Below are 23,212 nucleotides of genomic sequence, written 5' to 3'. Positions count from 1 at the left end.
GCAAATCAAGAGGGGGTGAGAGAAAGGCAAAACAGACGAACGGTCCTTTCCAGGCTACTTGAAGGCAAATGTGGCAAGACTTGTGTTGAGCTAGAGTTTCTGGGAAAGAAATGAACAGAGTAAATTCTGTTCAAGTTAGCTTTTGGAAGGTTCTAAAGCCACCCCCTCCCCCCCCAAAAAAAAACAGTTCACCGAAGATAAATAATAAAACAGTACAGATTTTTAAAAAGTCAAGCTTGACCTGGAGTTGATGCATTCTTACCAACCACTGTTTCTCTCCTTCCATTGACTGTGCTGGAATGGAGAGCGTTTGTTCTGCTCAGGGAATCTTTAGCAGCCAAGTATGGCCAAAGGAAAGCCAAGGATCATGATGCTAACTCAGAGGCTCCAGAACAGGGGAAGAGCTCTAGCAACAGACATGGCAAGCCACAGCATAACTCTGTTCCCCCTTGGGCCTGAGCCAGGCCCAACAATGCAAACAGGTCCTATAGAGATCATTAGAGCTGAGGAGATGCTTAGCAGTTCCACGCCAGCAACAAGACCCCAGCATGAGGAGACTTGGTAGCCTGTAGGAAATGACTGTGGATTGTGGAGAAGTAGATGGAGTAGACGGATTTCTCATCTTACAGCACTGTTCCCAATATTACTGCTTTGATGAAGCAATCAATACAAGTCATGTGATAGTTTTGTGCTGTCTCGGATCTTGGCAACATTTCTGTCATTTGGTATCCCTTCAGTTGTCCAAGAGCAACTGACATTTGCTTAGAGCAAACAATGGGGACCATTCAGAGATCATGCTGACTGTGATGGTTTCTATATGCTCAGCTTGGGAGTGGCACTATTAGAAGGTGTGGTCCTGTTAGAGTAGTCATGGCCTTATGGAGTAGGTGTGTCACTGTGGGCATGGGCTTAAGACACTCGCTCTAGCTGCCTGGAAGTCAGTATTCTGCTAGCAGTCTTCAGATGAAGATGTAGAACTCTCAGCACTACCTGTACCCAGCCAGCCTGGATGCTGCCATGTTCCAGCCTTGATGATAATGGACTGAACCTCTGAACCTGTAAGCCCTCAGTAAAACCCTATCTAAGACACTGACCCTATGTAAAGTGTGTCTTTCTAGAAGATACTAACTCTTGAGTCTCACAGATTTGTACAGAGAGTTGAAGGAACAGTAAAAGAGCAGTTAAGAAATTTCAGTGGAGGCATTCTGCACAAAAGGCCACACCCACAAGACACAAGAGTTTTTTCTTTTTTCTAAAAAATCATTTGTTTATTTTATGTATATGAATACACTATAGCTGTCTTTAGACACACCAGAAGAGGGCATCAGATCCCACTACAGATGGCTGTGAGCCACCATATGGTTGCTGGGAATTGAACTCAGGACCTCTTGAAGAGCAGTCAGTGCTCTTAACCACTGAGCCATCTCTCCAGCCCAAGACACAAGAGTTTTATGTGAAAAGCCCAGTAGTAGAGATGGGCTATTGCCTTATGAGTTAATGGCCAGAGAAGTCTCAGAGGCCTCTCAAACCATAGACCTTTGTCCCAGCTGTTGGCTAAATGCCACAATTAGACAGCAAGACCCTATTGCTGAAAACTGTATGTTTTGGTTTGAAAACATGGAAAAATCAAAGTGGGGTTGGGCTGTAAGATCCTTCCTTCTTGGCTAGCTTTCATGGTGCTGGAAGATGCCATTTAGACTGTTGAGGGAGAATTCTCATCAAAAGTTCTGCTCAGTTATAAAGCCTGTGTGTTCTAGTATCAACATATCAGGCAAGATATACCCACATGTAAAATGGTGACATAACTCTTAGGGGTGCAACCAATTGTTTTCTCATTAGAAAAGAGTTTAAGGCCTAATCTAGCCAGGAGAACTCATGCTTAACACTTCAAGTCACTGTAAGTCAAAGAGCTCATAAATGCAGTGGGGATACCACTGCTGTTGTTTTGTTAAATGGGTATGATATGTTAAATTGTCCTCTCAGCTTTTGTGTTTATGACTATCGATTACTGCTTCTGTTTTCTGTCAGTAATGAAGGAAAAATTATTTGTAAGAGGCAATGCATTATAGGGATTAATAACTGGTCAGTCACCTGGGAATATGTGACTTCTTATGGCATAGTAGCCCAGTACTCAGCTATAAGTGGAAGAAGATAATCAGACACCTATATTACTCCCCCTGAGAGTCAGGGAATATTTTAGAATAGGCAGAAAAAATAGCCAGAGGAAGGGATGGGATATTGTGTATCTCTCTCCTACTAGAAGGAGGATCTTAAGACTTAGATAATTAGTAGAGGTTATAAGGTGCAGGAAGCTCCTGAAACTTACAGGATTCATAGGGCTTCTCCCCAAGGTCATAAACCAGCAAACAAGTACTGAGCAGAGGATGGTTGTCAAAGTTGCCAGCAAGGTGGGAAAGGAGCTACTGGGACCAGTTTCTGTGAACTGTGGTACAGCTACTTTTGAGCAAGTCATTGATTCACTAAGATAGAGATTTGGGTAGAAACATTTCTTTGTTCTCTCATTAATGTCCTATCTGGAGTGAACACACATTTATTTTTATTTCCTAAAAAGTCACACAACAGTGGCCACAAAGGGAAGTTATGAAAAAGGGTCCTACTTTTTGTAAGCTTGTCTCTTCACACTAGCTTACCTGTGGTATTTATCAAATTATTAAAATTAACTTTTCCCAGGTACTAACTCACCTATGGCATTTATCTACTTATTAAAATGGCTTAACCACAAACTCTTTTACTAGCTTCTCTGTCACTTGGAGATAGCAGCCCTGGGTAAGTGCTATTTAAACCCCACTTAAGCAATAGTTTCTCCCTGCAGGAACTTGTTATTAACTAGATTTTGGGTTATTTGGTTGACCTGTGACCACATTTCTCGGATGAGTTTAAACAAACTTATTCATGTGAAGTTTGTCTTCATTTCTGTGTTCCCCTTCGCCTACCCCAACCCTGTGCAAGGGCAATGCTTTGCTTCCTGAGCTGACAAAGGAAGTCCGTCCCTCAGCCTTGAACACGCAGAAGGAGATGCGCTCTCAGCCAGATATGTGATTCTGAACTGCCGGCCCTCCTTCGTGGAGAGACGACCTATGTAAACTAGTTCACAAGGCCTGCTCTTGTTTGGAGAGGCACATCTGCATGGAGTTGAGCTTGCCAAGAAACCCCAAGCTGCTCAGCCAGTCTCCAGAGCATGGCAGCATTCCCATTTCTCACGCTGGAAAGGACTTTGGAAAATAGGAATGAGGACTAAGCTGTGCTTCAGCCCAGGCTTTATGTCCCCCAACATGAGAGGAGTCAGCTGGGGGTGTCATGGTTGGAATGAAACCTTACCGGAACCCAAATCCTAGGCATTGGGATTGCTAGCCTAAGCCATGGTCAGTATGCCAGTGTGGTGTGTAGCATCCAGAGCTTGCAGCTCACTGGACCAGGGCTTGGAATGATGGCTCCAGAGTGGAAGTAAAAACTTCTTGTTTTAAACCAGAATATATCTTCCCTTGGCATAGTTGTTCTAGGAAATGGTAGACCAGTTTTATTTAAGGAGGTTTACGGACCTTGGGATGTGTCTAGATAAGGACTTTACTCTTACCTGAGGGAAGTAAGTACGTCTGCTGCTGAAGGACAAGTCAGCCCTACCTCCAGAACCCGGGGAGAGGAGAATCCAGGCACCGTGGAGATGCCCCTTCCATTGAATGAGCTTGTCCATTCGGCACTGGCAGTCAACCACAGGTTGCTTGCCTTTGGCACCAGGATTTACAGCCCTGTAATTCTGGAGGCCAGGAGTAGAACCTGAGGTAGTGGCAGGGCCAGTTCTTCCTCTAAGGGCACGAGGAAGAAGTGTTTCAGACCTATCTCCATATATATATATATATTTCTCCTTTGTCTTGGCATTGCCTTCACCCTCTGTGCAAATACTCCCATGTTCAAAATTCTCCTTTTTGTAAGGACTTACCAGCATCACCTCATGTCAACCAATTTCCTTTGCACAACATTGTTTCCAAATAAGGTGCTTTGCTGAGGTGCTAGAGGTTAGGAGCACATGTCACCCTAGAGGGTGGCCACAATTCCTCCTATACCATTCCTGATGTTAGACGTGGGCTATTGAGACCTGAAGAGAAAAAGGAAGAAATGATGAACATTTCACCACAGACACTCATTGAGGGCTAGCCAACTGCACCGTCTGCAACTAAAGCCATTGATTGAATCTAGCCAGATTCTTGGTCATGTGAAGTTGCCATTGAAATGAGTTGACCTCTTAGTGACAACCTCCCCAGGAAAGAGTCCTACTGGAGGCACACTGGTTTTTGAGGAACAGGAGAGAAAGTGACAAATTGAAATCGGACAGAGCCTACATCACAAGCCAGGAAACGGTCTAACAGAGAAGTATTCCAAAGCTGGGGCCCTTAGTTACTCAGAGGCCCATGGTGCTGCAGAGGTGGGGAAGGGGAAAATAGGCAGAGGTGAATTTGGGGAAGGAGTCTGTTCCTCTGGACCACAGGGGCTGTAGGTGCCATATTAAGGTTAAAGGAAGCACGTGGAGGGATTAGAACTCTGTGCCTAACTTGTTCTTCCTTAAATTTGAAGAGGACAGCTCTTAAAGTTGGTGACACATGATGGACAAAGAGGCCCACAAAGCCTTCCTCAGTCTCAGACTTCATGGCTTTGCCATGGCTCCATGTTCAGCACAGAGGAACGCTGTCTGTCACTTTCTGTTTCGATGTGTTGCATTAGGTTCTCCCTCCATGGAAGTGCTGGCTTAGGGCTAGGTTGGTAGATCTTCTCTCATCCTAATGGGGGGGGGTGGTCAGTGTTTGAGAAAAACAGGAAGAGAAAGAAGGGAGGACGAAGGGAGAGAGGACAAAGACTGTAAGACAATACATGCATGTGTGCACACAACACAGCAGACATCTGGCAGCATCCCCCTCCTACATGGTGACCTGCATATGGGATGCTTGGCATATTAGGGGCACAAATAAGTCACATGGGCTCTGAATCTCAGCTGCCTAAGACATCCGCCACACAGACTTAGTGAATCCCCTGGGGCATCTGCCACACAGACTTAGTGAATCCCCTGGGGCTTGTTTCTATCCTGTGCTTTCCCCCACCCACTATTGTTGCTGGCTTGTGGTGCTGGAAATGGTATTGAGTGCTGTCCCCTCTGAGTTACACCCTAGCCCTGAATCAGACTACAGTGTGCTTCCATAGACATTGCCAGAGATGTTATATGCCTGTGAGGAACAGATCCCAATGGTCATGTCCAACCAGGGTCAAGCCAGTACTGAGTCTCCCTTGTCTTTGGCCTTTTTCTTTTTTTTCTGCTTTAGACAGCGATTATCAGATCTCTCCATGGAGCTGCCTATGAGCACATATCTTTTCTTCTTCCACTGGTACCCTTCAGATATTATTTCCTGTAGGCAGGAAGACCACAGAAAGCCTCATTCCCTCTGTCTCCCTGTACTAGCTGGTTTTGTGTCAACTTGACACAAGGTAAGAGTCTTCAGAGAAGAACTTCAGTTGAGGGAATGCCTCCATGAGATCTAGCTGGCAGCCATTTTCTCAAATAGTAATCAATGGGAGAGGGCCCAGCCCATTGTGGGTGTGCCATCCCTGGGCTAGTGGTCTAGGATTTTATAAGACAGCAGATACAGAAAGCCAGGGGAAGCAAGTCAGCAAGCAGCTTGGACATTGGTTGGCAAGTTATTGCCTCTCAGGGTCCCACATTTGCTTTCACAGTGGCTCTCTGTAAGCCATGCAGTGATGATGGGGGTTCAGAGCCCTTGGGGACACAAGTGGATAGCAGGGTGAGACTCTGAGATATTGCTTAGACCACATGAAGATCCAAGACTTTGACTCATGGGAAACTTGGCCCGTGGCAAATGAGCTCGGCTGCCTGTTGTTCCCTTGTTTGAGCACCCACTTTTCTCACTGGGAAGCATTCATGTCTTTGAATATTGCACAGCTCTGTTTCCAGACTGAGCCTTGTTGAGATATGGATATCTGGCTTGCCTGAGCATGCCTGCAAGCCTACGCAACCCTGTTCCAGAGCTCCTGTAGACCTATGCTCTCTGCTAGTCTCAATGAAGCCAGGGGCTTGTGAAGAGATGGGAAGGGTCATCTATTTATAGCTCCAGTTAAGTCCCAGCTGCATAGCTAGGATACTGTGGTAGGAATTTTCCATTGAGTATGGAGAAGGCTGTTTTTTTCCATGGCTGGGAAAAACATATCTGAGTGCACATCTGAGTACACTTGTTCTGGGGCTCCAGGCATGCGCAGCTAGGTCAAGATCAAGCCAGGGAATCATCTCTTCTCTAGAGGAGCGTGCAATGGAGTTCTTGCCACTCTTCAGCCACCCTCAGGAGCTGAGAGGCGAGCCTGGGTTTGGCTGGAGGCATTCCGATGGCTACAAACAGGTCAATAGCCCACCTGTCTAAAGACCCTCTCCAAGAGCTGAGGGGCAGTTTTTTCTTGGGTCTGAATTTGCTGGACAAGGAGTAGGGTGGGGGTTGTCTATTCCACAAAGCTCCTGTTCACTCAAATTTAAGATCCTGATTCGGAAAGGTACACATGATTTTCAGGGGCCATGAGTGCATTTCGCTGACTGAAGTTGCCTGGAGGCATTTATTTACTGTAGTGTTTGCTCTTTGTGTTAGGTAGAAGTTACTCCTTAGGGAGTTATGCAGCTTTGAAGGAAGTATCTTGATCTTGGTGCCAGGGTATCCTGAGAATTTCCTGCAACATATGGGATTATGGGAATGTGATTCCATATATTTTGCACTCTTGTATAAAATAGTTGTAAAGGGGTGGGTGGTTTAAAAGAATTGCATTCACTGCCCTGGCTCACATAGTATTCCCCAATTCAGGAGGATCCCAACCCATGATAGTTTCATTTAATGTGACCAATCTCACTTTTCCTTAATTGCTAGAAACTGTCTTTGAGACGTAAGACAATTGTTCCCCACAACTGTGTGCACCATGACACCTTTGTGATAGAGCCCAAGCCCTGTACTGTGTCGTGCTTTGGTGACTGAGGGTAATTTGTTCCCAGAGTTTCTGCAGATACCAAAGCTTGCAGATGCTCAAATCTCTTACATAGAATGGACCAGTGTTTACATATAAACTATGCCTTCCTTCCGTATATGTTAAATCATCTCCAGAATATTTTTGATACTTAATAGGGTGTAAATGATGTGCACATAGTTGCTATACTGTTTAATTATGGAATGATGGGAAGGAAAATGTCTATCCACGTTTAGTAAACACACCATTCCCCCCCCCTCGCCTCTTGTCATCCTTGGGCACTGGATGCCAAGAGTGCCTTATGAACAGAAATGCACTCAGGTAGGTGTTACCTCCTTATATTTGGTGGAACCCGAGGGTGGGGAGCTCAGGAATATAAAGTGACCATAATTTCCTGAATGCTATCACATGGTGGGCACTGGGCCAAGGGTTTTGCAGAAGTCATCTTACTTTGCAGAATTACAACAAGTCAACTGTTACTAATCCACATGAGAGCTGTTGAAAACTGGCACAAAATTGATCTCACTAAGAGGAACTATTGTGGGCTGGGATCCCCTGGATTTGGGGAAGATTATGTGTGCCGGAACAGGGAATACAATACAATAGTGCAAAATATATGGGATCGAATTCCCATGATAACATAGACAGGACAAGTAGTCCAAGATCACACAGCTGTTACTAAGGAAATAGCAGAACCAGGATCATACTTATGCTTGGTCCTCTCTGTTAGCCACCCTAGCGTGACAGAACTCAGTGCTCAGAGGAGCTACTGACAGGCTTGGTGTGATGCAGACTGATGCTGGTCTTCTTGAAGGGAGAGGTCACCAGTCAGACTCCAAGGGATGTGCAAGGGAGTATAGAACACAGGCCCATGACAAAACCAGATGATGTGTGGCTGGGAGGAAGGGGTTCAGAGATCCGATTACCTAAATGTAAAAACTAGTACTCAGATTGTGCCTCTACACACAGCCAGGGGAGGCATGCTGGGGGAGACACGCTGGGAGGCGACAGGAGTCTTTTGAAGCTGTGTGTTTGATGTTGCATTTTAGTCTGCGGGGGCTTTGGAGCTATGAACATCTGCCTGCCACCGCCTTCCGTTTATGAAAGGCAGTATCATTCTCCCGTCTCAGAGTCAGAGGGCTGCTTGCCCGGGGCTTTTGACCCGGCTCCAGATTCCTCTGTATGCTCTGTTCGGGGTCCAGGTGGAAACACTGAGCAAAACAGGACTATTGTTTTTCTATAGAAATCAGAACAAGAAACTAATTGTACAATCAGAAAACAGGAAGAGAAATGCAGAGGTCAAGGCCACGGGCAGAAGCAGTTGTCCTGGGCTATCTTGGCCAGGACATCTGAGACATCAGGAATGCACAAGGTTTCTTCCTTAGCTCCAGGGAACCCTATATCAGAAATGAAGTCACAAGCCCAGAGCAGTAAGAGGTAGAGAGGGAATGTCTTCGATCAACTGTGGGCTTCCACGTTATGCGGGCACAAGACCCTTGCTGGGGAGGCACGTGAACTCTGCACTGACTTTACGTGGATGAGTTCAAACGGGCCATGACCAGGTGGGACCACTGCTGTTGATAGTCAAGCTATGGTTTTAAACTGTTCACATGCTTTATTTCTCTATTAGCGATTATGGATTTGGAGAGGAGAAAGTCAACTTTGGACTGATCCAAATTGATCCAGGGTGCCCAGGAAAAGCATGAATCCTGCCATGTCAGAAGATTAAGGTTAAGATGTAATTGGACCAGACATCCCCAGACTTAGTGTGCTTAGCCATCACTTTCCCTTGCAAAGCAAGCCCAGGCTCAACCTGCCTCAGGGTATCCTGCTCAGAGCATCTTCCCAGAACCTGACTTCATTCATTCCTCACTGGGTTAACCTCTGAGTCTCAGGCTCACATCCTCTGTTCCACTCATTTCCCTGAGTCTCTCTCTGGACGCTCTCCTTGGGGAGAGACTACCCATTATTGCCCCAGACAGCGTTGAGTTCCATCTGATGACTGGCTGGGATTTTGTGCCATAGGGTTTGTCACAAGGATGGTGACACTCCTGTTTATGTATCCCTCTTCCTGTGGGTGTGATCCAGTCCAGGCAGCTGCCCATGGTACCATCATCTTATTGCCTGAGAATCCCAAGAAGAGAACAGAGGCACAAACATATATCCTGTCTGCCTCGGCTGCACATAGAATTTCTGAGAGCAATTCTGCCCGCTTACTGTTGCTTCCGAATCAGATACACAAATAGATCTGCATTTGTGTGGGTCACAGACCATAGCCTTTCAAAGGAAGAGAAAACATGATGGAGAAAGTAGGAGGGCCGTGACTAATGTCAGCCTTATAACCAACAAGTGGGGTGGTTCAAAGCACTCCAGAGCTGTTTATAGTTGGGAGACATCTGTTGGATGCTTCTCTAGTGTGTGGAACTTAAAACTCATCTAGCTTGCAATTGTCTTGGGCTTCAGTGCCTCCCGACCTCCTCAAGCATTTGTGTGTGCAGAGGGTTGGAGAGGGCCTTCACCAAGGCAGGGGAGATGTGCGGGCTCTGACCAATGCATAGGTCAAATCCATCACACGTTCATGCAGAGAAACAATGTCGTGTCTCAAACAGTCGTTGAAATTTCATGTTCTCAGGGCAAGTTGTTCTCCTTCCTTTCAAGCCTCAGTCAGCCTCAAGTTCACTGCAAGCAAAGCTTTCCTTCAGAATGAGTGGGCTCGAATGCATTGTGGGAGCTGTCCGGAAACCGCAGGGAAGTCTATTGTAGATTTGTGCTGGAAAGAAAGCACAGACTGGGGAAGATGCAGTGGTGGTGAACAGAGGAGTTTTTGGTGTCACAATAGTGTGTAAATCAGATCTAAGGGTGGATGGACACATCTGGTGGTGTCGCCCCCACTGAATTCTCCACATTCTCAGGGAGACACGAAGTCTGCTTGCATATCCAAGGAGTCTGTTAAGCAGCCAAGGACAGTGTTTACACCAGAGCCTGGAAGTTTTCATTTTCGTTTTTCTTCTCAAGTTTACAGACTGTAGCAGGGGCATCCCATGGTAGCCATACATAAATCAAAGCCCAGGCTCTTTTCTGCTGTGCTTTGAGGCCAGTTCCAGCCACTGATGCTTCTTTCTCATTCATTCATCCATTCGGCAAGCATAAAGGAGCACGTCTGGCTCCTGCTGTGTGCCTAATGCATAAATTCCCAGGAGCTCCACCCCTGCTCACAAGGATCTGTCAGGAGCCCAGGAGACAGAGCTGGTCATTGCAAAATGCAGGTGCTCAAGGTGTTCAAGGTGAAGCTTGACCCAAGGTGCAAAAGACGAAGGGAGTGTGTATCTGGGGACTTCCCGGAGTATGAACCCAGTGTCAGTCTAACGAAGGGTGTGAGGAAGGTCCTTCTAGGTAGAAGGGCAGTGTGACCAGAAGCATAGCCTGGCTCTAATATACTACAGTAATTGGAGGCCATGAAGGAGCCACCCCTCCTGTACCCCCTCTTCATACATCCCAGAGAGGTTGAGATGTTCAACTGGTGTGTAGGCTCCGACTGCTCTCACCCAGTCCCAGGGCACATGTGGAAGCATGTCACAGACAGGTAAACGCTGCCCCTCAGGTTCCCCAGCTGTCCACTTGTCTCTCCCCCAGCCTGCCCCACAGCCACTCATGCTTTCCTGATGCTCTATGCTCGCTCCAAGCTCCTAGAATTTCATTGCTTTTTATTTATTTTTTTTTATTGCTGATTTTGAAGTTCACCTTCAGTTTCTGCCTTCTGAGAATCTCTGTAAACCCACCTTCCCACTCTGAGAAGCCCATAATGCCCATGACACGGGATCTGTAACACACATGATGCAAATCAAAATGGAATCTGTAACACGCATGATGCAAATCAAAGAGGGGAAGAGTCTTTGCTTTGGGAACCCCTTCCCCGGTGCCCTCTTCTCTGGCAAGCCGTCAAAGGCTCTGCTAAATTCAGCCCAGCCTCAGGAGCAATAAAGAAGAGTCTCGATGCTGGTTCTGTTCCCCAGACAGCTTTCAGATTTTGACACTAAAAACTCCCTAAGACGGCTGACCCTGAAGTTTACCAGAGACCCATTTCTGCCACCTCATTGCTTATTAAGAAAACAAGGTGCAACATCTACTTGGGAGTCCCTGGGCGCCCACTCAGGATGGAACATTTGTCAGGCCTCGTGCTGATGGATGGGCCCACGGAAGAATTCCTCCTCACCCCGCCCCCACTGCCTTGGTGGCCCTTGCTGCTCCTCTGCACAGGGTCAGTCTTAACAAATGATTATTGCTTTGGCCATAAGCCCAGTGACAAATATGGCTTCTGTCCAAGAGCCTCAGGCAGGAGTCTGCTATTTCTTCACCCTGATGCTGTAACTTGATAAAGGGACAGAGGGGATGCAGCAGAGAATCGTTTCAGGCCTCAGGCCCACAGTCTTCTTCCATAAGTTGGCAAATGACACTCAAGAGACATGGTGGAACTATCTGCACCGTGTCCATAGGCCCAGAAACTGAATAAGGCCAGGGATGTTGATGGAATGGAAGGGCGAGGGTCACTGAGTCTCTTAGGAAAGTCACACATGAGGGGTGAATCTGCTTTTTAGGGTATGTGATGGTAAGCCATGGCCTAGCCCTTACCAAGTGTGGGATCCTGGGTGAACACTCCAGCATTAGGTGACAGGCACCCCCCGCCTCTGTGACTAGCATATGGTCAGTGCCCATGTGACACTTGTCATGCCTGGGAAGTCCCACAAATGCTGACAAGCAGGACATGAAGGCAGTCTTTACCAATAATCAGCTCATCTGTGTCCTCAGGACGCCCAGCCTTGCACTGGCCCCATTCCAGTGTCTTATGTGAAAAGTACAGACTCGCATCCATCAGCTTCTTCTGGCAGTGGCCATTCCCAGACTGGACCTCCCAACCTCACAAGTTCCTCATGAGGAACAGAAGTTCTGGGGACTCAGGGTCACGCTCGAGGATGAAGTCTGGCATGGTCCTGTGGTATGGGACGCATTGAGCAGGTGTAGCACACTTCGAGCCTGCACAGAAAGACGAGCAAGGTGAGCTATGGAAAGAGAAGCCAAGTGTGAACCAGGAAAGAGAAGCCAGTGTGAACCAGGATCTGGTTTTACTCCTCTTTCCATATCTCATCTCCCTTCACCAAGAACAAGGGGACCTCCTGAGAGAGCTGGCAAATGCTTTGTGAGTTGTCACAGTACCAAAGACAGAGACCTGTCTCCCCACGGGGAAGCTGAGTCCAGTGTGGAGAAAGGTGACATCTACTGGAGGGCTAAAGGTGTCAGGCTAGGGCCGCTCAGTTTAGGGGGCGGGGGGCATTGAGCTAATATCAGACCTGTGGAAAGTGTCACTGGGCCTCCAGGTCAGCCCTGAGATTGTAGGGAGATCGGGAGTGAGTTCTTTTCCTGTGCACCATAAAAACTGCTTGGTGGATTTGGGATGTCCAGGCTGTAGTAGTGTTCATGACAATAGTGGAGGCTAATTGGGTACCAGCAAAGGTCTGGGCTGGAGGTGGGGCTGTAAATGGCCATCACTTGCTTCCCCTGGTTATTTACTGCCTTAATGATCTGGCTCCAGCAGCAGGTGACCAACATTTATTTATCTCGTGATACCCATTGGTGGAGTGGACAGTCAGGCTCTGAGAAAGTCAGTCTCCTCTGGAAAGTTCTGAGTCCAGGCCAAGGCCCTGTAGGCCTTCTTGCATTTGGGACTCCGATTCAAGGTATGCCATCAGGATCCTGGTGGTCTGCGAAGCTGACAGAAGTCGGGGATGTGGTTGGGACCTTTCCCTGAAAGGCAGTTTGGGAACGACAGAGTTTCCTGAGACATCTTATCTCTGGGATAGATGTCATAATGTCAACTTTCCTCTCTATTCTGTATGGCTCGCACTAGGGCACAGGCTGCCATTCTTCTCTGCCTGAAGTACTGCGCTGCCACCTTCTAGGTTTCCAACTCTGGCAAGTCCCATCCATCTCTGGAGACAGCAATCTTCCTGGGAGCAGAAGATGGTTGTAATGTCTGCAGCCGTGGCTGACTCATTATGGGGTATGAAATAAGAGAGGGCCTTGTTGAGTATACACAGCACGTTGTAAATGTTGACAGGACTCAAGACACACGCTTCCTATGTTGCCTTGCTGTGGTCCTGGTGCCACAGCCATGAGCTTCTGTACTTGGCCATGGTCTTTGCAGAAACCCAGGCCAGGGAAGAGACTCTGGAAGGAGCCTCAGGCTGAAGGTTTGTGCACAAGTGTGAGGAAGCAGGTTGCCTGGCCTTAGTGAGGAGAGATGCTTCTTCTCACAGACGGTTTTTGGAGCATGTGCCATAGTACATGGTGCAGGTGAGAGTGTAGCAGTGTCCCTTTATTTGTAGTTTGTTACCTGTGGCAAATCACAGTTTGAAATATCACAGGGAAATTCCAGAAATCAGTTGTTTATATGATTTTAATAACTTTTGTAGTGTTATTATTATTATATCACAGAGAAATTCTGGAAATCAGTTCTTTATGTGATTTTAATAACTTCTATAGTGTTATTATTATTATAATTATCCTATTTGGTTAGTATTGATCTCTTTCATTTTGTAACTTGTAAGTTAAGTTTTCCCATAGGTCTATGTCAGGAAAAACCTAGCACCTATAAGCTTAGATTCTGTTTGAACATCTGGGCATCTTTGGAATGAGATTCCTGTCGATAAGTGGAGGTATCTGTCCAGGGGTAGCATATTGAGCCCAAAGGTCAGAGCACAGCAATGGAAAGCCAGATGTATGATTCAGGCTTAGGCAAATGTTCCTGGAACATCTCTCTCTTCTCTCTCTCTCTCTCTCTCTCTCTCTCTCTCTCTCTCTCTCTCTCTGTCTCTCTCTCTCTGTGTGTGTGTGTGTGTGTGTGTGTATCTGGTGATATGTAGAATATTTTTGCCTTCCATCTCCTATATTGCTGTTAGCTTAAATCTTGGCCCTTCACCCCACCTATCTGTTAGGCACATTCCTGAGGCAGGACCGGAGTTGCTGTGTTCTGGATTTTACCAGATTTGCCTTAGGGCATACCTGGGCTTTCCCATAATCTGTCCAGACTTTCAGAGCAAACCCCAACATGCCTGGGGATTCATAAAATGATGCTCTTCTCCATAAAGAGCAGCATGGTTTCAGGGCCCCAAGCTGGATCTCCGGTGTGTTTGGGCTTCTTCACTTGGTAGCCCACCTCCCAATGCTTACCCATGGTGTGCCCGATAACTGCAGTGTGAGTTCTACAGGCCCAGAGGCTGCCTTCTATTCAACCCACTCAGCTGGGGCTCTGCCTCTGTCCCATGCTCTCTGCCAGCTAGTTTTCTCTTTAACCACGTGGAGTACCTTATCTCATATATACCCTGTCTCCTACACATAGATCTTTGTATGGGTGGTATCCTGAAGACTTCAAATATCTCTAGTTTTGTCCACTGCTTCTCTGCTCTGGATCTACTCACCAACAGGGATACATCTTGAGGCAAGAGCATATTCTTCAACCTTGCCAGACATTCTCATAGACCCAGGAATAGTTTCCTCATGGCTCTGACCTCTAAGCATCCTGTTCAGGATGTCTGGCAGACTCCAGGCACAGTGCCTGCACCCTGTGGCCAGTGTTTTTCTGGAAGGATACAACACAGTTCTGCTGAGCAGGGTTCCCTAGATCTTTGTGGGACTCATCCACTAGGACAGGCCCACCTGTCTCTCTGCAAGGACCCAAGTTCCTCTGCTTTGTGGCACCAGGGGTCTGTTCTTAGCACCACTGAGGCAGTCCTGGAGGAAGGGCTTCATACCTGCCTCTGCTTCCTGGATGGGAAATCAACCCAAGGGAGACAAGAGAACCGAACTGGTTTCTTCCCACTGAGGATGCTGCTGAGCCCTGGCAGACAGTCAGCAGGTCCAGGAGGAGGATTGTCATGGCTAAGGAAGGCAGCTTCTCACCTTTGCTCCCACGAGACGGGACACCACCAGCCCTTGCAGCTCCGTCCAGAGTCTGCCTTCTCAGCAGCCATGGGACTCTTCTCTGCTTTAGTGAACCAAAGCTCAAATGACTGAGGCTCACTATGCATCATAACATCCCGCCTTCTGGCACCACACATAAGACTCTGGGATTTTCCTTTTCCTAACAATCATGTTTGTCTAGACACTGCTGTCTTCCAGAGTGGAGCCGCTTGTCTCCTTTGCTGTCCACAGCACCTCGGCACCCAGGTTGGATGCCTCCTGGTCTCTCGCATCTCTAAGCAAGTGCCTAAGGATTCCTGGCCTCTGGGATTCTTGCTGAAAGGCTCCCTTTCCTCTCCAGCCAGAAAGTCCTTCCTAAAGAATAGCAAAGGTCTCCACTTTCTAGAAGAGAACACACTCTTAGCTTACTCTTGTTAGACCTTAGCAGCTCTCAAGAGAGAAGTGAGACCCTGCACATGCCATTTCCTTTATGGACAGAGAAGGAGCTGTGTACAATCTATAATTTGCAAAGATACTGGGTGAAAGCTGGCTGAGACCCCCTAGCCTACTCTTCTGGCTTCTGGTGCAGGGTGTTTAGGGTGTCCACTCTGTCATCAGCATCTTGGGCCCCAGCAGCCTTGCTCTCCAGCATCTTTCCTTTCTCACTGAAGAACCCGCTCATTATTTAAGTACTAATTCAGCCACCTACCTAAGCAAAAGACAAAGTCCCTTCCTCCACCAACTTGCTAAACTCTGAAGTTCAGTTAGCTCACTTCCTAGGGCCTCGTTGGACCTGAATCGGTCTCCTGACCTACCATCACCTTTGTGTTACAAAGCTGCTTCTTAATATCTTTCCTCCCCACCAGTGTTTACCCTGCCTGAGCTTCAGGAAGAACCACTGGAGACAGTCATTTTAAGCATCTGACCAGGTAGGCCCACCCTAGAGCTGCTGCTATAGTTATCCTTCCTAATTCTATGGCCAACAACCCAATGTTCTCCTCCCTAGCAGGGGCTCTGCCCCTGGAGCTGCCCTGACCCCTTTCTGTCTCTCAGTTACTACTGTGAAGCAAGGCTAGTCTGAGATGGCAGGTGTGGCCTCCAAAGGATCTTCCTAGCAGGTCCAGCTTCACGGGTGGTCTGATAAATTGCTCCTGGCTGCTGTTCGGACCAACTGCACCCAACCAACTGATGATTCTAAAACGGAATTTTCCAGGGTATGGATCTCATTAGCTATCAAATAGGACCCCGGAGGCCCAAACATGGGTCATTCCTTGGATCTGGGCACTAGTTGCTGCGGCCTTGGGACCTTGTCCAGGTGACTTAGCTATAAGAAGCTTAGAAGTCTTACTCAGAAACACTGGCTTGGTGTTCTCTATTCGACCATTATGGGAGGGGATGTGGAAGCAACTATTTCAGGCCTGAGGCATGAGGGGAGCCAGAGGGATAGAAATTTGTAGGTCATAACTTCAGGGTTTTTTTTTTTTCTAAGCTGTTTGTGGTCCTGAGTAAGATGCTGGTTCTGTGAGTCCAAGTGTGCTGTATCCTGAGAACTCACCCACCACAGTGCCTGGCAACAATCGACCCAGTAAGTAAGAACTAACAAATGGCCACAGTGAACAGCAAACACACAGGAAATAGGACAGACTTCTTGGTTAATTTGCATTTAGCAAAATAGAAAAAAATAGATTTTAAATAACTCTACTCCAGTTGCCATACTCCTTGTCAGATATGTGGGTCCTTTGGTAAACTCTAGTGTCTAGTTCCTCCATGGGCCTACCTGCATGCAGCAGGCATGGGTCATGTTCATCTTTCTGGCTGAGCACACCTTGTCAGCTCTGCATGAGCACTTTGGGGGCTCCCTTCAGCTTGAGGTGCTGTAGTTCTGACAGTCAGGGGCTGTCTTAGTTATGTGGTTGTGGAGAATACTGAACTCTTCTAAGCCTCAAGTGTTTCTTCTGTAGGAAGGGTATGATTGGCTCCCAGACCCGCTGGGAGAATCTGCAGGCTCTGATGGCATCCGGGCATTACGCTCCTTAAAGGGCTGAGCACACGGCCAACCTTCAGCAGGTTTCCGGTAAGGGGAGAGATTCAGGAGCTGGGAACTGGCCATTATCCTGAATATAAATAAATATGCAGGTATGAAAATAGTGTGTATCTGTGGTTTATAAAGAACAGATTTAACATGGAATCTTGTAAAATGTGTGATTGAAATCAGAGAAGGAAAACTAAGAAGAAAAGGTTACAAAGGAGATTTATGTTAAAACAACTGTCCAGATCAACTTTAAACACCAGTGGTCTAAGCACACCAATTAAAGAAGACTATCAACATGTTTTAACAAGACAAAAAAAAAAAGAGGAGGAGGGGGGAGGAGGAGGAGGAGGAGGAGGGGGAGGAGGAGGGGAGGGGGACAGACATGGTGGTGCATGGCTGTATCATCAGAATTCCAAAAGGGAGGCAGAAGAATGATGTGTTCAAGGTCAGCCTCAGCCACAGAGGGAGACCCTGTCTCAATAAACCAAGAGTTAAGGGCACTGCCCAGAGCTAGAGTGTATGCCTAAAGTATTCTAGGCCTTCAGCTGGAGTCTCAGCACACGCAGAAGAAAAATAAAAGTATCAACTGCAGTTATATACAGAAAACAGTAAATATAAGATCTCATATCAGCGAAAAGTGAAGGAGTGAGAAAAAACACACTATGCTAATATTAATCAAGAGATACCCAGAGCAGCTTAAATATGGACTCTAGACAAAGCGAGCAGCAGCAATGCACGATGGTTTTACAGCCATATGCTAGACCATAATTTAAAAGCACAAAAATGAAAATTATTTTCTAATGCTATAACTAAACTAGAAATCAATGCCAAAAAATAGTTGAAAAGTCTCCAATTATTTAAAAATTATAAAGCATATCTTTGAGTAGTCCATAGGTACAATAAGTTTCAAACATTTGAAAATTAGTCTACAAAAGTCCAATTAAAATACTTTTCAAAATTGTGTAAAGGCTAAATTACAGTTTTTTGAAAAGTTATCTTCATGTAGATAAAGCAATTTTGAAAGGAAAATTTTATAGTATTAGATAGATTTATTTGAAAAAACCATTTAAATATGTAAACCCAATGAACTAAGTTTCTACCTTAGGAGAAAGTTTGAGCAGCCATACCTAATGCATGAAGGAAAATAAAAATCAAAGGAAACGTGTGATTTTGAAAAGTGGGAGGCAGTTTGGAAAAAGTATCAAAAGCTGGCTCTGAGAAGACAGAGAAAATTCATGTCTTCAACCAAGGAAACCACTTCTCTTCCACAATGTACCTCCCCTAAGCCTTTGGTGTAGGTAGGTGCGACATCGTGGATTCATCCACTGGAGCTGTGCACCCCACCGTCAGTTGTTCTCTCTTTGCGTCTTGGACAGCTCTGGCCTTCTGTGATGGTTTCCATCTGCTGCAAAACGAAGCTTCTTTGAGGAGGGAGTGAAGGGGATGCTTACTTTGCTGTGGGTTTAGCGGTAAGTGTTAAGAATGCAGTTAGAAATGATGGTGGTTTAGAAAAGGGCAGTTGTTCTCCTCTGATATCTATGACCCATCCTCTATCAGTGCCAAGCATGAGTTCCCTCCTGCTGAATGTGCTTTATGTCTAATTAGACCACTGTTGATTACCGCCAAGATAAAAACCCACCACTATTGTAATTTTAGGGATATCTTGCTATGCTGCTCACTGTTGTGGTTCATAGACATCACAGCTGGCTAGAAGTATTGGATGTTCCCTTCCCTTGACGGCTGCTCACGTAGAACCTTCTAGCATCACAAAAGCTAGTTTTAAGGGAGACTTTTAGATCAAATCCAGGGGAATTTTTCTGAATCTTGTGATATTCTCCAATGAAAGGAACCAGGGTTCCTTAGGGGCCATTGGTTATGGAGCTGGACAGAATACACAGAAACAAGAGCTGGCGCTTCTCCCCCACAGCAGTGGGTATGTCCAGGCATAGTAGCTAATGATAGCGCCCCCCCCCCCCCCCCCCCCCCGCTGCCATGGAGAATCAGTAAAACCAGAATAACAAAATGAAGTAGATTTGCATCACACAAGATCAAGCAGATATCAACACACAATTGAGCTCATAATGAAATTGATGGAGAAGAGATAGTCCTTATATGTAATTAGCTCCTGCCCTCTTAGAAAGACACATCAAGATTCCATGGATCTTGTGTGTGGGTATTGTGCAATGACTACTTTCAAATTGTACAGAGAAAGAAATGGAGACAAAACAGTCACTTTATAGCAGTCTGAGTCATCCAAGCCAGCAAGCACAGCACGGTCACTACATATGTTAGAAGAATCTGCCTTTATAAGGTGGAATGAGCCACATTTTATCAGTGTTTGTCCATAGTGTGTGAGAGGAAGATGAGAAAAGACCCTTCTGAGGATGCTTCCTGGCTGGTGGAAGCTGAGTCTCCATGGCTGGAGGGGGTCTGGAAACAGGATATGTTTGTTATTTGTTACCAGCCAAGCCCCAAGGGCCACTATACCTCTGAGTACCTCTTTATCAGCTGACCAAAACCTTCCCCACTTCACCAGCACCCCACTGTACTCTTTACAGTTAAAATGCCCTTAAAGTTTTATAATTAAAAATTATTTTTGTTTGAGTTCTTTGAGGAGTTTGTATGGTGTATTTTGGTCCTATTTACCTTCCAGCTCATTCCAGATCTACCTTCTAGCCTTCTCACACAATGTTGTGTCCTTTCCCCCTCCAAAGCCAATTTATGCTTCCCAGATCTTCTGGGAAGTGTGGAGTGTGGCAGACTTTTCAGGGCACTCTTAGAGAAAACTGACCCTTCATTTCCCGGAAGCTAACAGTTGCTAGGAGCCCCTCTACTAGAGGTGGAAGTTCACGCCCAACTCCCCTCTCATGCTGGGCTTGGTCTGACTTGGTTTTATCTTTAGGATTTTCTATTAACCAAAAGCTGTTTTAAAATTAGAGGTCTAATTTGGAAAAGGTTGTGAAGGGGAAGAGAAAGGGACAGGAATACATTGGAGGTTGGAGAAAGCGTGTATGTAAAGATTCCCAGGTGAGAGAGACAGGGAGAGCAGTGGAAGCATTGCCCTTGCTCTGTTAGAAGGAATTTCATAGAAATGCTTCAAAAACATGGATGAAGGCACTGACTAGGTGGCTCAGGGGTTAAGAGTATTTGTTGCTCTTCCGGAAATCCGGGTTCGATTCCCAGCACCCACATAGCAGTTCACAGTTGTCTTTAAGTTCCTGGGGGATCTTACACTTTCCTCTGAAACCTCTGCAGGCACCAGGCAAGCACATGGCACAAGACATACATGCAGAAAAAACACCCCGGCACAAAAACGAAATAATAAAAAAATCAAATCAAGCTAAAACTGTAGACTTAAGGGCTGCTGCAGGAATGGTTTCAGTATCACATTCGGTTAGCATTGTTTAAAGGGGAAATAATTAAAGGGGAAGTCTTCCCTACCAATATCCAACCGGGCAAGAATAATTATTATGATTTTAAATGGAGACATCGGCATTGTCTCTTGTCAACGGCAACTGAAGTTATCTTAATGAGGCAAAGGAAAGACGTTAGATAGAGGCAGTGTCCCAGTGGAAGATGCATTAGGTAAGAAGTTTATGGGAGTGGGGAGTGTGGGGAACTGAAGAGACTGTCTGTTCCATCCTACTGTTTCCTGTGTACTAAGAACTAATTGTCAGGACCCCAGCCTCAAGCACAGACATCAGGAAACGTAATGAGTGAATTAGACTGTTTTCTGTTAGTGTAATAAAATAGCTAGGGATGCGGAATTCACTAAGAAAAGACATTGGCGGCTGGTGAGATGGTTCAGTGTATGACATAGGTGGTCGCACAAGCATGTAGACCCAGTTTTGGGACCTAGCACCCAAGGAAAAGCTGACCATAGCATGCTCTTCCATGTAACACTAAAACTATGGAAGGCAGGGACATGAGGACCAATCATTGAGTTTTTTTGGGCACCACCCTCCTTCTGGATCATTCTTTCAAAGGGAGAGAGCAGGGAACCTGCTGGTCTCTCCTGGACACCCCCACTTCCCACCCCCTACCCCTTAGAGAGAGGAGGAAGGAGGGAGGGAGGAAGAGAAAGAAAGTGGGAAGGGAGGGAGGGAGGGAAAGAAAGAGGGAGGGAAGGTGGGAGGGAAGAGGAGGGAGAGGGAGGGAGGGAGGAGGAGGAGGAGAGAGAGAGAGAAAGAGAGAGGGAGAGAGAGAGAGAGAGAGAGAGAGAGAGAGAGAGAGAGAGAGAGAGAGAGAGAGAGAGAGAGATCATGTTGGGGGCATCTGGTGAAAACTGTACAGATGGCATCAAGCTAGCCAGGTGAGGGATGATGAGCCAGTGAGACAGGAAGCCAGAGTGCAGACAGGCCCAGACTCCCTCGTGTCTAACAACTCACTCTTGTGAAACTCACTAGGGTCCACAACAGTTACCCAATCCTTCCAAAGCCATGCCCCTAATGACATAATCATTCTGCAGTAGCTTTCACTTCTTAAAAAATTCCTACTATTAATTAATTAACATTGTTACAATGAAGATCAGATCCCCCACACTGGAAACCCTCAGGGACATGCTGTATCTAACATCTGTAACAAGGGCTGGCTGCACATTGGCCTCTGCTAGATCGTGGGGGCCCGTAAAGGAGGCCAACAAAACTTGAGCATCTGTCTTCTGTCCACCTGTGAACTCCAGCGATCCGTCCACCACAGTACTTTGTTTCTGGGTGGCCATGAGCAATAGTTTCTCTACGGCAAGCAGTTAGTGTTGCTCCGGCTCCCAGTCACAGAATAGCCAGATTCTAGATAACTGTTGGTCATCTGCCTATGGACACTGTAGAATGGCAGTGGTTGTAGCTCTTGTAAAATACATCCAAGTGAATACCAAAATCCCAAACAAGGACTGTCTGGGCTGTAGAGTAGATAAGAAGTCAGATCAACATGTCTCGTATTGAGTATTGGTGCAAGACCTTAGGTCACTGGGCATACCCTATAGATGCCAGCGCCCAAATACCCATCTCAGTCTCTGAGATTTAAAAGCACCCAGAGGCTCCGCTGGAGAAGGCTGGTGGTCATCATCATGTGCACTTGGAGTCTTGGCTTCAGCTCTCCATCAATGACCTTGGCTTGAAGATACTCTTTTTAAGAGCAGAATCATTAGGTTTTCACCAGCTGTTTTATGAGGTTATATTTTCAGGCTGCTTAGGCTAATTATGGTGTAATCATAAAAAATCACCTACAGAGCTTGTTAAACTTACAGATGTTCCTGCGTCCCATCCCAAAGGAGGGTCCCGAGGTTAAGTATTTCCACTGTGTTTGCAGGGAGCCTTTGTGGTACAGCCTTAAGTCTAGGGAAAGGCACAGAGCGCTCACTCAGAAGTAAGCTTTCCCTGAATCCTAGTTCCCACACTTCTTTAAAAACGAGTATGACGATGAAGGAAGGCTTGGGAATTTGAAAACCAAATGTTACCAAATGCTTTTTGGAAGGAACCCAGCCTAAAATGTCAAGTTCTTCAGCCCCGTCTCTAAGGAAGACAGCTGGTTCCAGCATGTGAAAGGGGATAACCAAAGTCACTCCACCACAGTGCCTGAGCCACACTGGAAGCTGTACCCTTTAGCCTCTAGTCCGTGGCACCATGGCTACCTGATCTCCCTGGGCAAAGAACACTCTTTATGTGAATTAAAATATGGACATTTGACTGGACAACATGTGTTAATTTACAGAGAGCCCCTCGAATGCTCTTGAAGGTTCCCTCCCCACCCTCAAACTGAAAGCTGTTGGTTAGGACACTCTGGATGTGTCTTTCTTGTACTCTCTGGTGCCATATAGGTGTGCCTCCTCCAGTTGCTGAGTGGCTGCCTCTTGGGCACTGCGTAGTTTGGTTCTAGCTTGGAGCAGGGCCTTCTGTCAGGGCCAGGGGAGTTTCCTGCAAGGAGAATCAAGGGGGCAGTTTCAGTCACTGCACTCTCTCCTATGCTTTGGGATCTCCTCTTGTGTCAGAAGGAGGTTGAGGCTGTGTGAGAGAACAGGTTTGTCCCTGCGGTGCTCCAGAGCCCCGCTTCCATCTGCCACCTTCTCAGCGATGATTATTCTGTGATTTCACGGTGACCATGGAGAAAGACAGTAAGGGGAAGGCTAGGATTAGAGAGGCTCACCTCCTCTAGTCTGTCCTTATAAAGGATGGCCTGTTGGAAGGGACTAAGGCTTCTTGGGGATGA

General features: G+C 46.6%; 2 long non-coding RNA genes across 2 annotated transcripts; one reads left to right on the top strand and one right to left on the bottom strand.

The window, feature by feature from the left end:
* Positions 1–12,612: 12,612 nt before the first annotated feature.
* On the bottom strand, positions 12,613–16,147 carry LOC116098301. Its single transcript, XR_004121795.1, has 2 exons — positions 14,977–16,147; positions 12,613–13,411 (listed from the first exon to the last, which is right to left on the bottom strand). It is a non-coding gene; the product is annotated as an uncharacterized LOC116098301 (long non-coding RNA).
* Positions 16,148–16,199: 52 nt separating this feature from the next.
* LOC116098302 lies at positions 16,200–17,121 on the top strand. The gene is made up of 3 exons (XR_004121796.1): positions 16,200–16,291; positions 16,466–16,561; positions 16,938–17,121. It is a non-coding gene; the product is annotated as an uncharacterized LOC116098302 (long non-coding RNA).
* The last annotated feature ends 6,091 nt before the right edge of the window (positions 17,122–23,212 follow it).

The sequence above is a fragment of the Mastomys coucha genome, unplaced genomic scaffold (assembly GCF_008632895.1).
Source record: "Mastomys coucha isolate ucsf_1 unplaced genomic scaffold, UCSF_Mcou_1 pScaffold20, whole genome shotgun sequence".
Classification (NCBI taxonomy): domain Eukaryota; kingdom Metazoa; phylum Chordata; class Mammalia; order Rodentia; family Muridae; genus Mastomys; species Mastomys coucha.
This window is presented reverse-complemented; position numbering and strand designations above follow the sequence as displayed.